Source organism: Patagioenas fasciata, chromosome 3 (assembly GCF_037038585.1).
Source record: "Patagioenas fasciata isolate bPatFas1 chromosome 3, bPatFas1.hap1, whole genome shotgun sequence".
Classification (NCBI taxonomy): domain Eukaryota; kingdom Metazoa; phylum Chordata; class Aves; order Columbiformes; family Columbidae; genus Patagioenas; species Patagioenas fasciata.
Window position 1 is genome coordinate 39892944 of NC_092522.1, and position 13187 is coordinate 39906130.

At 37.7% G+C, this 13187-nt stretch overlaps 1 protein-coding gene and 1 long non-coding RNA gene across 9 annotated transcripts in view; one reads left to right on the plus strand and one right to left on the minus strand.

Annotated features, from left to right (window-relative positions):
• Positions 1 to 13187, minus strand: part of BIRC6 (baculoviral IAP repeat containing 6) — a 181105-nt gene that overhangs the window by 38241 nt on the left and 129677 nt on the right. The window lies entirely within an intron of this gene.
• On the plus strand, positions 5411 to 8821 carry LOC139827552 (uncharacterized). Its single transcript, XR_011738289.1, has 2 exons — positions 5411 to 6777; positions 7916 to 8821. It is a non-coding gene; the product is annotated as an uncharacterized lncRNA (long non-coding RNA).

The following is a 13187-nucleotide window of genomic DNA, read 5'->3' on the forward strand; positions in this document are numbered from 1 at the left end:
CCTGATGATTTCATGACTATCTTTACCGCAAAACTCCCTTCCTTCTGCAAAATCTAACATGCACTTTAATTCACTGTTATCAAGTGAGTGGGGCTAGAGGTTGTGAGCTAGTGTGAAGCAAGCTCTGCACATGCAGCTGGAAAATCCACCACCAGCTGTGTAAATCAATGAAGAGCTCTCCAGTTAATGGATTTATGCTAAAAAGCCATATAAACCAACATGCAGTACAGAAACAGACAAAGACTAAAGCAGAAAGTTACAGTCTCTAATATCTTCTAATAATCTGTTGTAAAAATATTTCTATTAGCTCTTTGAAGTATAATTCAGTCCTTAAGGACTAAGTGCTTTATCTGCCATGCAATCCAGTATCCAAGTGCAAACCAAATCTAAGCTGCTTCATTCCTTGTAACTAGGTTTTTAATTCTCAAAGATATCAATGCCATAATGTTGCAATACATACTTTATAATTAATCCCTATAAATTATAACAGATTTCCACAACACAGTAGAGCTAGAAGTAAAAATTTACAATTATTTCATAAATCTTTTTATATTTTTAACCACTCAAACAGACAAATGGTTTTGACATTAAAAAACTATGTTATTAAAGTTATATTCCAAAGGCACTATCTGCTAGGAAATGCTTTGAAAATATAATAAGCATATAATCATGTTCTTTTGCAATAGAGAATAAGAAATTTCATGAGATAATAATTTCCCCCTCTTATTCCAAAACTATTTCCAACTAACAGTGACAGATCAGAGGAAAGAGATGTGGCAAAAGGTGCTGGGATGGGGGTGTATTCCAGGTTTGTTTCTTTCTTACAAGGCAAGATGGTTTACGGGCTTTGGAGAAAGAGGACCTTGCTTCAGTACTGATGTTCTCTGAAAGCGGCCCTCCTGGACTAGGTTCTCACTGTTCTTCCCTTTGCTTGCTTGGTAAGGACCCAATATTCACTTAACGGACTTGTGAATACAACAAAATATATGAACCTGTCAGCTCAAAAACCTGGTACTTGGAAGCCCTAATACTCCACAGTCATATAGCCTACACTCAAACCAAGGTGAAGGAATAATCCCAGATACCTGCTGTCTTCGACAAAAAGCCTCCTGAGCTGCAGAGAACAGCACTGAATCATGACCGAATCACTTTAAAAGTTACTAATTGCTTCTTAAATTTACAATACCCATACGAGAGATTATTTTTACACCAGTGAAGAAGTGAAAAATGAAGATTGCCTGAGGTCCCACGTGAGGCTAGAGACCGAAAAAGAAAAAAGCCTCTCACCTTTTTTTCCATCATTCCGCCATCCCCAGAAGGTCACTGCACACAGGTGGGGCTGAAAGCCTCACCTCTAACTCTGGAATACTCATCAGTCACCACCTTCTGAGTTGCTCCAGTTCATCAAGAGAGTGATTAAAAAAATTCCCTCAAAAGCAACATGGGATATGTCACTCGACACCCTCTAAAGGCAGATTGGCTCAGTTTTTCCTGAACTATTACTCAACTGTGTAAATTTATGACTTTTTGTGACAAAATAGTGGTGTGCATTTTGACCATATTCACTGACAATAAAGCAGTGGTTGATCTTGACTGGTGCCAAGTGAAGCTGGTGTCAAAAGGGGTCTGGCAGAAGAACCAGTTCCACTTTGTGTCCATTTAACTGATTTCTAAACACAGAAGTACTTTGAAGGAAGTGTGAGAGACCAGGACAAGTACATTTCTGTTAAGTGACGACTGACAGGTGGGAACAAACTAAAGGCATTTCTGGAATTAAGAATGAGAGAATTCTGGATTTTTCCAAGGATACTCTGGGTCAGTAACTAAGTTACAAAATCAAGAAAAAAAATCCTGACAACAGTCAAAAGGCATTGAAGTTCCTCAATCAGAAGGAGAACAAGATGTAGACATATAGCTGTAGTGTCAAAATCATCAAGCCAATGCTGAGATGAAACACATGAAAGAGGTGTGAATGAAAACAGTAAGAAATCTAAATGTATTGCTATAGATGAAGGATCTGAATTTTTACTCTTTTTTTTCAACAGAAGAGTAAAAAAATGCTGTGAAACTGGTCATGCTCATCACTGCTAACTTAAGGGCATCACACATCAATCTATATCATTAAAAAAATCAGCTAACAGCTCCCACCCAGAATACAGTAACTGTGTTTAGTTCTCAGGAGAGGGAAAAAAAAAAAAGAAAAGAAAAAAAAAATTAAGGGAGAAAGAAGGAGCACGGATATCCACTTCTTGTTTATGCAAAGCAAACTAGTTCATCTTAATTTGTGCATACCACTGCACCTCCCAACAGATACAGTTTTGCTGTACTGTTGTGCAATTTAACTGAAAAAGTGTCAGATCTCACAAAAAGAAGTTTGTGCAAGTTGTCAGAGAAGAAAACTAGAATACATCACCTACAGGATGCACATGCTACTCCATTTCAAGTAGCTTCCCGCATCCTAGGGAAAATGCAGAACTACATGGGAAGACGGTCTTCATGGACGACTGATGAATGTATGAACGATCTTTTGGATTTCATTACAGCATTTTGACCTAAATAGACTTTAAAAGTTTAGGCAGGTCTTTACATTTTTCTTTCCGTTCTCTCCTTCAAATCTTCCTTTATGTTCTGCTTTAACTTGCAATCTTCTTCAGAGCATTTGCTCTCCATAAGGGCAAACAATATATGACTGAAACCGTGCTATTTTTATGAAAAAATACAGCATATAGAATAATCTTAGAGTACACGAAAATCAAAATTACATAAATCCATAAAAATATGTGAGGAAAAAGAAAACTTACACTTCACTTAAGAGCACTTGTTCCTTTTGTAAATGTGATGTTATGGGTGTACTACATTACCCACAGCAGTAGTATATAGCAGCATAATGATAATCTAAAGGATCGAGACTGTAAATCCTCGAATTTATACCACTGAGTTTTTACAAGATAGCCTGGCAACTCCCTCTTGAAGCATGAATATTTTTAAAATACGACAGAGATTTGTACTGACTAAGGTCCATTCCCATGTAATGCAAGTGCTCCAACATCAGTGGTAATGAACAGAATGACCTCCAATCAAGAGAAGTTGTTCTGCTCTTGGGATGATACATAAATCAGTTACCAAGGAGTTGCCAAAGTCTTACCAAGTGCCTGAAAGCTCTGCCTAGATGGAAGTAACAGAATCCACTTCAGGACATGTTTGGATACCAGTGTCCAAACTCAAATACTATGTAACCATTTAATGTTAACCGCAAAACAGGTGGCTTCCAGGCTCTAATATTATTTCACACAAAACGTAAACTATCTCCCCATCTTTCCAAATACCATCAAATATTATGGATAAATTGAGATCTTTTCAAATCAACTTGTATTATTCACAAAATCACAGAATGTTAGGGATTGGAAGGGACCTCAAAAGATCATCTAGTCCAATCCCCCTGCTGGAGCAGGAACACCCAGATGAGGTTACACAGGAATGTGTCCAGGCGGGTTCTGAATGTCTCCAGAGAAGGAGACTCCACAACCCCCCTGGGCAGCCTGGTCCAGTGCTCTGTCACCCTTACCGAGAAGAAGTTTCTTCTCAAATTTAAGTGGAACCTCTTGCATTCCAGTATGAACCCATTACCCCTTGTCCTACCGTTGATTGTCACTGAGAAGAGGCTGGCTCCATCCTCATGACACTCACCCTTTATATATTTGTAAACATTAATAAGGTCACCCCTCAGTCTTCTCCAAACTGAAGAGACCCAGCTCCCTCAGCCTTTCCTCATAAGGGAGGTGCTCCTCTCCCTTAATCATCTTTGTTGCTCTGCGCTGGACTCTCTCCAGCAGTTCCCTGTCCTTGAACTGAGGGGCCCAGAACTGGACCTGTAAGAAATCTTCCATGAAATTTTCTCATAATACTGAATATGCACTGTAGCTATAAGAAGTTATTTGTAAAATACCAGCTTCCACCCAATTCCTTGAGTTTCCTATAACTGAGAAATGTTAAGTTTGACCACCTTTTGTCTTTTCTTCTACTCCCTCCCTCCCTCCCTCCCTCCCTCCCTCCCTCCCTCCCTCCCTCCCTCCCTCTGCCAACACTGACAGCTTAAGCAGCTACTGCCTCATCCCTCTTATTGTGCTGTGCTAAAGGATTTATTTTTGGCTGGGTCTCTTTTCCAAAGTGGTTCACGGCACGTCCGGACAGACACGTGTATCAATGCAATGGAAGGACGGGAGGGGAGGAGTGCCACCAAACCAAGGTCCATGGCAAACGCTGGATCTGGATCCCTGTGTGCAGGAAGAGTTGCTCCCCCTCGCCTGCGCTCAGAGGGAGCCCAGGGAGATTTGTTTCCCTGGGTTCACCTCAGCCACCCAAGTGTCAGCTGCATCCTGGCTTTGTGCATGGCAGACGACTCTGAGACCTCAGTCATGGCAATAACCAGGCCAAGAGACATTTTGTGAACCTTTTGCTGCTCCCTGTGGATACACCTGAATTAGCTGGGTATTTGCAGCGGTGGTGCTGAATTTATTGTCACTATTTATTCTTGAGAATATTGCACGAAATTCTGCTGACCTTGAACCTTTATACCTGGTCGTGTCAACAAGGTAACAGATTCCTACCCTCCAAAAACATTGTTAAATAAAAAATGCACAATGCACAATCTCACCCCTTTGACAATGGAAAGGGTTTGATTTTTAATGTGGGATAGTTAACAAAGAACAAAGGCTTGAAAATTTGCTTATTGCTAGATGCTCCCGGCAAAGCGAATGGTCAGAATAGACAGGTGAAAATGTCCCTATTTCTAAATGGATCTAAATGAATACAGAAATACACTCAAGATACAGACAGAAACCAACTCCAGGAACAACTGAAGTTGCAGCAGTCCTTTCAGAATAAAGAAAGAGCTTAAAAGACTACATATATACATATTAGAATATATTTTAACGTAATTATTTAAGTCTTCCAAGAGTTAACCAGTTTCACTGAGGCAACATTACTTTCCGGATAAGGGGCAAATTATGTACCATACTACTCACAGTATTTCAAGCATGGTATTTACCACTAAAATAATGCACACGTAAAATATGCAGTTTTGTCCATTACTAAGAAACTAACCAATGTACTTAGACACTTTGGAAAAATAATGAGAAAAAATTAACATATAAGTAAATTAATTTGAAAATGGAGTATATAAAGCAATGATTTTACTCTCCTTTGCTTTCTCACAAAAAAATTATTGAAAACTAAATTTCAAACAATGTCTTGTGATTTCTAAAATATGCTGTTCTGGAAAGTGATCAAGGTTTCCAGTTACATTCCTACTGTTTACTGAATTCAATGTAATTAATTACAATTTGATTTTTCATATAAGTATTTTTTTAAATGTTTTCCCACAGATGTAAAATATAGTTGCCTTCATATCAAGAAGCTATGCTATACCAACAAAACCACATTGCATTGGCAGCCATCATAGAACAAAGCGACTAAATAAAATTATTTGAAACAGCTCCTTGCAGAGATTATTGAAATTGTGGCTTTTTATTTGAGGAGACTGAGAAGAAGAGGAGACTTCACAGAGCTCCCTCCCCTTTCCAATAGGGCAGGCAAAAAATACCTCTCTGATCTACCTAGGAAATTAAGGAGTTACTGCTTCCTGTGAAATCAGGAACGGAATATTTTTCTTTAGGTCTGTGTTTTCATTAATTCCACGTTAACCTGCATTCTTTGGGCGGCGACTAAAAAGAGGGAATGCATTAGAAGCAGCATTTCCCATAGAAACAATTGCTTGCCAAACAAAGCATAAAAAGACAAAAGGCAGCAACACTCTTTCAGCTTGAATGCCTTAATGTCACCATTTGTCACGCAGCGCTCGCTCAGAAAACCCCAAAGTACAGTTAACTCTGCTCCTCTGCCCACCGCACACTTTCTCATCCGTTGGTGGGGGACGAGGATGTGCCGGGCCTGACAATGAGACAGCAGAGCCACCGCACATTGTTATGCAACTCCTCGTCTGCAAGGGTGGCTCGTAGCTCCTGCTTTATTCAGCAAGTGCCAAGTGCATGTTTAATCAATGTCACAGCTCACCACAGTGTGCAACTGCTGCCACTGTCACTCCTTCCCTCAGATTTGCCTGGCTGAGTTATGCAATGCTCCGAAGAATACCTTGGAATTCTTTCCGGAGGCTCTGAATGCAGGTGTGTGGCAGCATCCACACTCCTGCCAGTGAAGCAGACTTCTCTTCGCCCTTTTCCAGGCTGGACTAAAATCACACAGTGTGACTGCACGTAGTCCACTGCATTTGGAATTACAGCATGCCAACTTGAGAAAGCCTCTTCAGACGGCTGCCACAAACAGTAAATCAAAGGCTGGATCTTTCTGAAGTCTTAATAAATAACTACATATAACTGAATAAAACCAGGAGCTGTTTGTATTTTTTTTTAAAGGCTAAACGGAACAGCATGCATTTCATTGCTCTGCATCATCTAAGGAAAAACAATCCTCAGTTTTAATGAGAATTAGTCAACAGTGAGGATCACTACCAGAAAGGGTTTTACTGTTTTTCAACTACATTTGCTTTAGTGGATTACTGAGAGAGAAGGCCAGGCATTTGGAAGATTCTGTAACATTATCATCCTCATCAAGAAACTTCATCAAGGAACTGTTCATGCTCCTGTCTGGTCTGTCTGAGTGAGGAGAGCAGCCCCTTCATGAAGATAAAAGCCTGCTTTGCTACTGAAGCGACGAGTAAGAAGCATGTCTGATGACATTTTATTCCTGATGCAATGTAGGGTAAGAAACATCATCTTTTTTTTTTACCTTTCTGTGCGATATGCTCCGAGCTGATGGTTTTAATTAGACTCACAGCAGAAATACGTTTATCTCAAATGATTAAAGATGTTTGCCAAGAGAGAAAAATGCTATTGTACTATAAAACGTGACTGCAAATTTCCAGTAAACTGAGGTTATCTGAACTAGTAGAAATCCCAATCAAATTTTGCTTTAAGGTTACAAATTTGTGATCAATAAGGCTAAAACAGCATAACAGATTACATATATTATCAACATCTCAGCCACCAATGAACTTAATTTTACAGGGCATACGTTTATAGGGGATATTTGACTGTAAAGTAAGAGTACCAGAGCAGCTAAGTAATAGAGATGACCCGTCAACCTCACTTTTGCAACAAAATGGTAATAAATCATACACGCATCTGTAAATCTCTATCTCAAGCTCTTGTATTGCATAGAATTTTGTTACTATAAAAGTACTATTGTCCTTTGGTGTACTGCAATAATAAGCACATAAAACTATAACCTTTATATTTGAAGAGACAGACATTTTCTGTTAAATGTTGACTATTGCATGGATGTCCAAAATCTGATGTATTAAACAAGTAAAAGGATAAGATCTCACCTGCAATTACCTACTTAGGGCTCACTGACCAAAAAAGACTGCAATACTGCATTAAGGAGGCATATTTTCCATGTTCAAAACCAGACAACACAAATATTTTCAACTGTTTTTGTACTGTGACAGTTAAATATTTAACAACAGCTGAAAATTCACATACTCTCCCCAGGCATTTCAAAGTATTTGACAATGCTCACATACCTGCTTGCATCTATTTGGTGTTTCATAAGGAAACAAATTAGCTGGTTATAGACAAATTTTAAATTTGTTTTATAATAAAACATAATAATTGGCTTGAAGCATCAAGATATTTTGCCACTCCTTCTACCAAATCTGTATCTACAGAACAACTACTTTTAACATGACATGTTAATAAAAAAAAAGCCCAAAGATGAATGCAACTCAATGAATATAGCATTAAGAAATATTGTGTAAAGAAGCAGAGAGTTGTTTTTACAATGATCAAAGCTTGCATGTCTGTCAGATGAGATTTACTGTTTGCTTTCTTTCTTCTAGCTAGCTGCCAGAATACTAGTGAAGGTATTTGCAGGAAAAATGGGGACCTCTGCCATCACAACACTGGAAGATGTAAAAAGGCAAGAGGAGAAAGAGGAAAAAGAAGAATCTATTTTAGCATTGCTTGGAATTATTGGAACTGTGCTCAATTTATTTGTTATTGTTTTTGTGTACATCTACACTACGCTTTGATGACATTTGTGAACATCAATTGCACAGCACACAGTGCAAAGACCAGCGATGGTAAGAATGATTTCTAGATTTAAAGCAAAAAAATCTACTGTCTGACAAGATGATCGAAACATTCCAGAGCAAAGTGCCTGGCTAAGGGTGCCGCATCAGTGACTGCTAAATGTACCTGCGAGCCCAGCTAGGGTGCTAAATTACGTAAATGAAGGCAGATGATATTCAACTTCTCATTGATAAGAGATGAAATTCAAACAGCAGCAACAGAGATGGCACTCTTTTATTGCCAGCAAACATGTAAGTCACAAGAAATGTAAGCAAACACTGGAAACAATCAGAACATAGAAACAAATTGATTAAATATATGAATACATATAAAGCAAGCCCCATGATGCTTTCTATGGTTTTGTGCAATATGTCTCTTCATAGCTGAGACCAGAAACAGAAAAAAAGGTTTTATTTTTAGAGCATCATAATTTAGGCTTATAACTTACACTAATGTATAATCAGTGTGAAAACAGGAACACTGTTATACCAAAAATTGTAATACTATAAATAAAATTTTAACTATTGACTATATTCTGCAGCATTTTTGTTAGTCTTGTGGAAAGCTGAAAAAGGTTAGATTTTCTTGCCTTTACTGAATCTGTATTTGGAGTCATCATGCTCTATTGACCATGTGCTTTTCTAATTAAAAATCCTTTAAAGTGTGTGAAAAAAGAGTTTCAGTACTTTTTTAAAGAAATATTAACAATTACAACGACACACTAACACAAGTGAAAAAATCTGGAGTTACATTTTCTATATCGCCATTTTTACAACATGTTTAACGTAAGTCAAATACAAATGTCATGTTTTCATCCTGATGCTTATTTCAAACCAAGAAAAGGATTCATGGTGTTGCATGGAAAACAGGTTTAAATATCTTCACCCAGAAAGTGTACTCTTGCTTTCTGGCCCAGGTCCTAAAGACATTTTTCCTTTTTGTACCATTTATGATTGAGGTCCAGAATTGCAACTCTTATACATATTTCATGCAACATGCAGTTAGACTAATGAAAATGACGAAATATTTCCTTGTTTATATTAAACCTATGTATGTTTTTGAATGAGATCCAAAGCTGCAGTCTGAGATCATAGGAGTTTTTGTATCTGTGAATATATCTCGCTTATCTCTCCTAACACAAAAGCTACTTTTGAGAATTTAGGATTCGAAACACAGTAGAATAACAACACCAACCAAAAACACAGGAGACACTGTCTTAAATAAATGCCGTTCTTAGCAACACATCTGCCACAGAGGAATTGAGGAGCTGCATTTCTGAAAAATCAGCTCAGCTCCTTCTCCTAGGCTGCAAAGCTACATCCAGCCCTTCAATAAAATGACAAAGAGATACACTTCTTGTATAGGTGACAGCTTATTACTGTATATAACTTCATAACCGCTAGGCCAACCGAGCCTTTGGAAGTCGCTTCTAAACAAGTACACGCATAAAATAAGGTCAGGTAGCTAGAATAGAATGGTTTTGGCAATGATATTTCAGTCAGCTGCAGAAACTACACTGTAACACATTGATTTATGGATGAATGAGGTGGAAGATGGTATATTCTGGTTCTGCCACTCTGAGTCAATACTGGCTCATCCAAAAGAAATGATCAACAGAGCTGAGGCTGCGCTGGAAGGAAGCATGTGCAGACACGAAAATTTATTCACTATCAATAGCCTACAGCAAATTTCTAGTACTGTATATTCATTTTCAGCACATGAAGCATCAAAACATTCTGTAAAAGTAAGCTGCATTCTAAAGGAATTATGCAGGTTATTCCTGTTTATTTAAGACTATAGAATAGAGTCAATACATTATTAAATTTATCAATGTAATTCTTATATCTTGTACTTAAGGATATTATTGCACTAATCTCATCATACAAGGATATTTGAGATAGGGCATAAAATGAGAGGTTACAAGAACCTGAAAATAGAACAGAAAACCAGAAAATCAGGTAGAAATTACTGCTGTTTATTTTGATCCTGAAATTATTTAAAACTTGCCAATTCTGTGAAATAAATAAACACTTATTTCATGTCATTTAAGTGCATAGCTCTCTTCTCAAAATTGTGAATCAACTGGTACACCAGCACTGGACTGAGATACTGCACCTTTTTTTGTAACACTTCAACAGCAAAACAGATAAAAAGCAATTCCAAAGTTATAACCAAACATATTAAATGTGCCAGCATCTTTCTTTTACCAATGAATGAATTCACTAACATTAATGGCAACTAGTGGAATTTTTTATTTGGCAATTATATACTGTCTTTCTAACCTGCCACTGTATTTATTTCACTTAAAGCAAAAGGCTTTGACCCTTTGAAGGAAGTAACAGGATAATATTATCGTAACAAACTGCCTTCGCATATGAGTTATATTTTGTATTAAAACACAAGTCCAATATCCCCTCTTAATAGGTAATACTTGTGCCTCTATACTTGTGTGGACCTAAGTCTTACTTTGGCTAAATGAGCTCCAATATACAGTACTGATGTTTAAACGTTTAATCCAATATATGCATAAGAATCTCAACAACAAAAAATATCTTAACAGCAACTACCTCTTATCAGACACAGTAAAATGTCAATAGCCTAGGGAAAATCAGAATTTCATGACGATTCAACACGTACACTGCAGTAGTACCTTCACACGTTCAGCAATGGATGAATACAGATTAGTACTCTTAGCTGAATGAGCTTAATGCACCAACGTCAGAGATCCAGAAGGGAACAGGAACATCCTAACGTCATCAGCCTACTCAGTCCAGTGGAACTGGACTACTTTGCAAAAAGTAAAGCAGCACCACATAATGCCTTGAGAATAAGTATTATTAATAGAAAATACTCTAACTTCAACAGGAAATCTAGTGTAGTCCAAGCTCTGAGGTAAGGAGGTGAGGTCTGAAAAGTATAACTTTAATGGACCCAACTAACAAAGGTATTTCAAAAGAGGCGGAAAAAAATAATTCAGTACGTTCACCTTCAACAGATTTGTCTATAGTACTTACTACATAAAGTTGGCAACAAGGTATTTGGCAGCAGGACAAAGCAGCACAACTGTTAATGAATCCACAAATCTAGGGTGCAACAGTACTTGGTGAACTATGAAAGGTGCGTTAGAAGTAAATATTGGCTCTTAAGATGTGAAACATGCTGGTCAGTGAACACAACCCTTTCAGTAAATCTGTCACATAGAAAAGCATCATCTCAGCAGTCAAACCTAAGGAAGACTGAGCTAATCTAACACCACAAGCTATGCTGATCGCATCACATGGAGTCTTTGTCCACCAGAGAAGGAAAGGTGGCTAAGAGAGCTAAGATGTGAGCATGCAAGAAAAGCCCAGCTAAAAATCACAGTATCACCTGCTGCCTGTAATCCTGGGAATTCAAGCAAAGAGAATTCAGGCAGAATTCTGCAACTTGCTATGAGGTCCGTCTTCCTCACCTTTAAACAAGTGTAAAAGTCATCTCAAGGTTTGCTAGAGACTGGTTTAGGCACAAACTAGTACAGCACTATATTTAAGAAAGAAGAGTCTACCTAATATTGTGCTATCAGTGAAGAAATCCCAACTTCACTGGGCTTTTTAATGTCCAAGAAACATACAGTCCTTGTCCTAAAAGTCACTTGATTTTACTTCTATTTCATTATTCCCTTCCACAGTCTCTCCCTATAAACCTTGTGAGCTACAAAGACTCTCACTGCTGCTTTCGTCTCTCCCACTTGTGAATACTAGCTTGTATGAGTCTTCAGAAGCCCAGGTCCATCAGTCAAAGTAACTCCTATCAGCAAAATCTAGACCTTCAAGTTAGGCATGTACTCTAGTTAGGACCTGATGGTCACACGTTTGCTGGGAACCTCTTGTTGCATGGCACAAATTTTACTGTTGGGCATTTTGTTCAAGGAGAAAAATGTTCACATGTTTGATAGACTTCCCATGGCAGTAAGTCTTTGAAATAGAATGCGCTGTATACAAGACAACATTGAAAAGGTTTTGCGTGGCAGATTTTTGTGTGAAATACACACATGTGCTGGTTGCTCCATGATACAGAAGTTAAGAATAACATGAATTTCACCAATGTAAACATGAATTAAATAGTTAGGAATAAACAAAAATGTTAAAAAAATAAAATCTCACCATGTTACAAAGATAAACTTTTGTCATTTATAAAATGAAAGATAATAAGTCACAGTTATGCCATACCAAGATACAAAACAAACATAGGAAAAAATTTATCAAGAAACAGGGTGAAGATTACAGCAGTTATTGCTCCCTGTGACTAGAGCTATGATCTACTTTGTGTAATAAGGAAAGTCCTCCATAGAAAGATAAACCTTTTTTTTCCTACAAGAAAAAAGTAATTATGGAAATTAATGAAAGTGGTCACTTTACAGTTTTCAAGGACTTCCCAATCACCTTGCTCTGAGACAGATGAAGCTGCAGAATGTGGAAGAGAATTGTAAAGATCTGCTTCAAGATGAGGTTTTTTAAAAGATTAAATGGCATGTGATCTATATTCCTTTTATCTAGAACAATCTAGATACCAATCTAGCCTATGTATGATATGGGCAAATTGAGCAGGGATGGCAAAACATATTTAAGCAGCAAAAACACCTAGATAAATTTCTAACTTTGACAAAGGTCAATTTTCTATTCTGCTAATGGAACTGTTCAAGAATTTTGCCAAAATGACTTTGTAAGCAGGATGTATCATACCTGTAGCTAAATGAACATATCTAAACCAAATACAAAATTCTCATCAATACCAAAATACTTACTATCCTTGTATCACCATAGTGGTATCAGCCTACTGTGCATAAAGAGCAACAGCACACCCAGCAGCTTCACTGCATTCTACATTCAATTTTTTTTCCCACATCATTTTACGCGTATGACAGATACATAACATGTGAAGATCACTGTTACTGCAACCATTTACAGCAAAACAGAAAATCTAGCAGAATACCTCCAGCATAAGGGTAAACTTTAACTGGTACTAACAGCATCCATTAAAGTCTGAGAAAGAGTTGCTGAA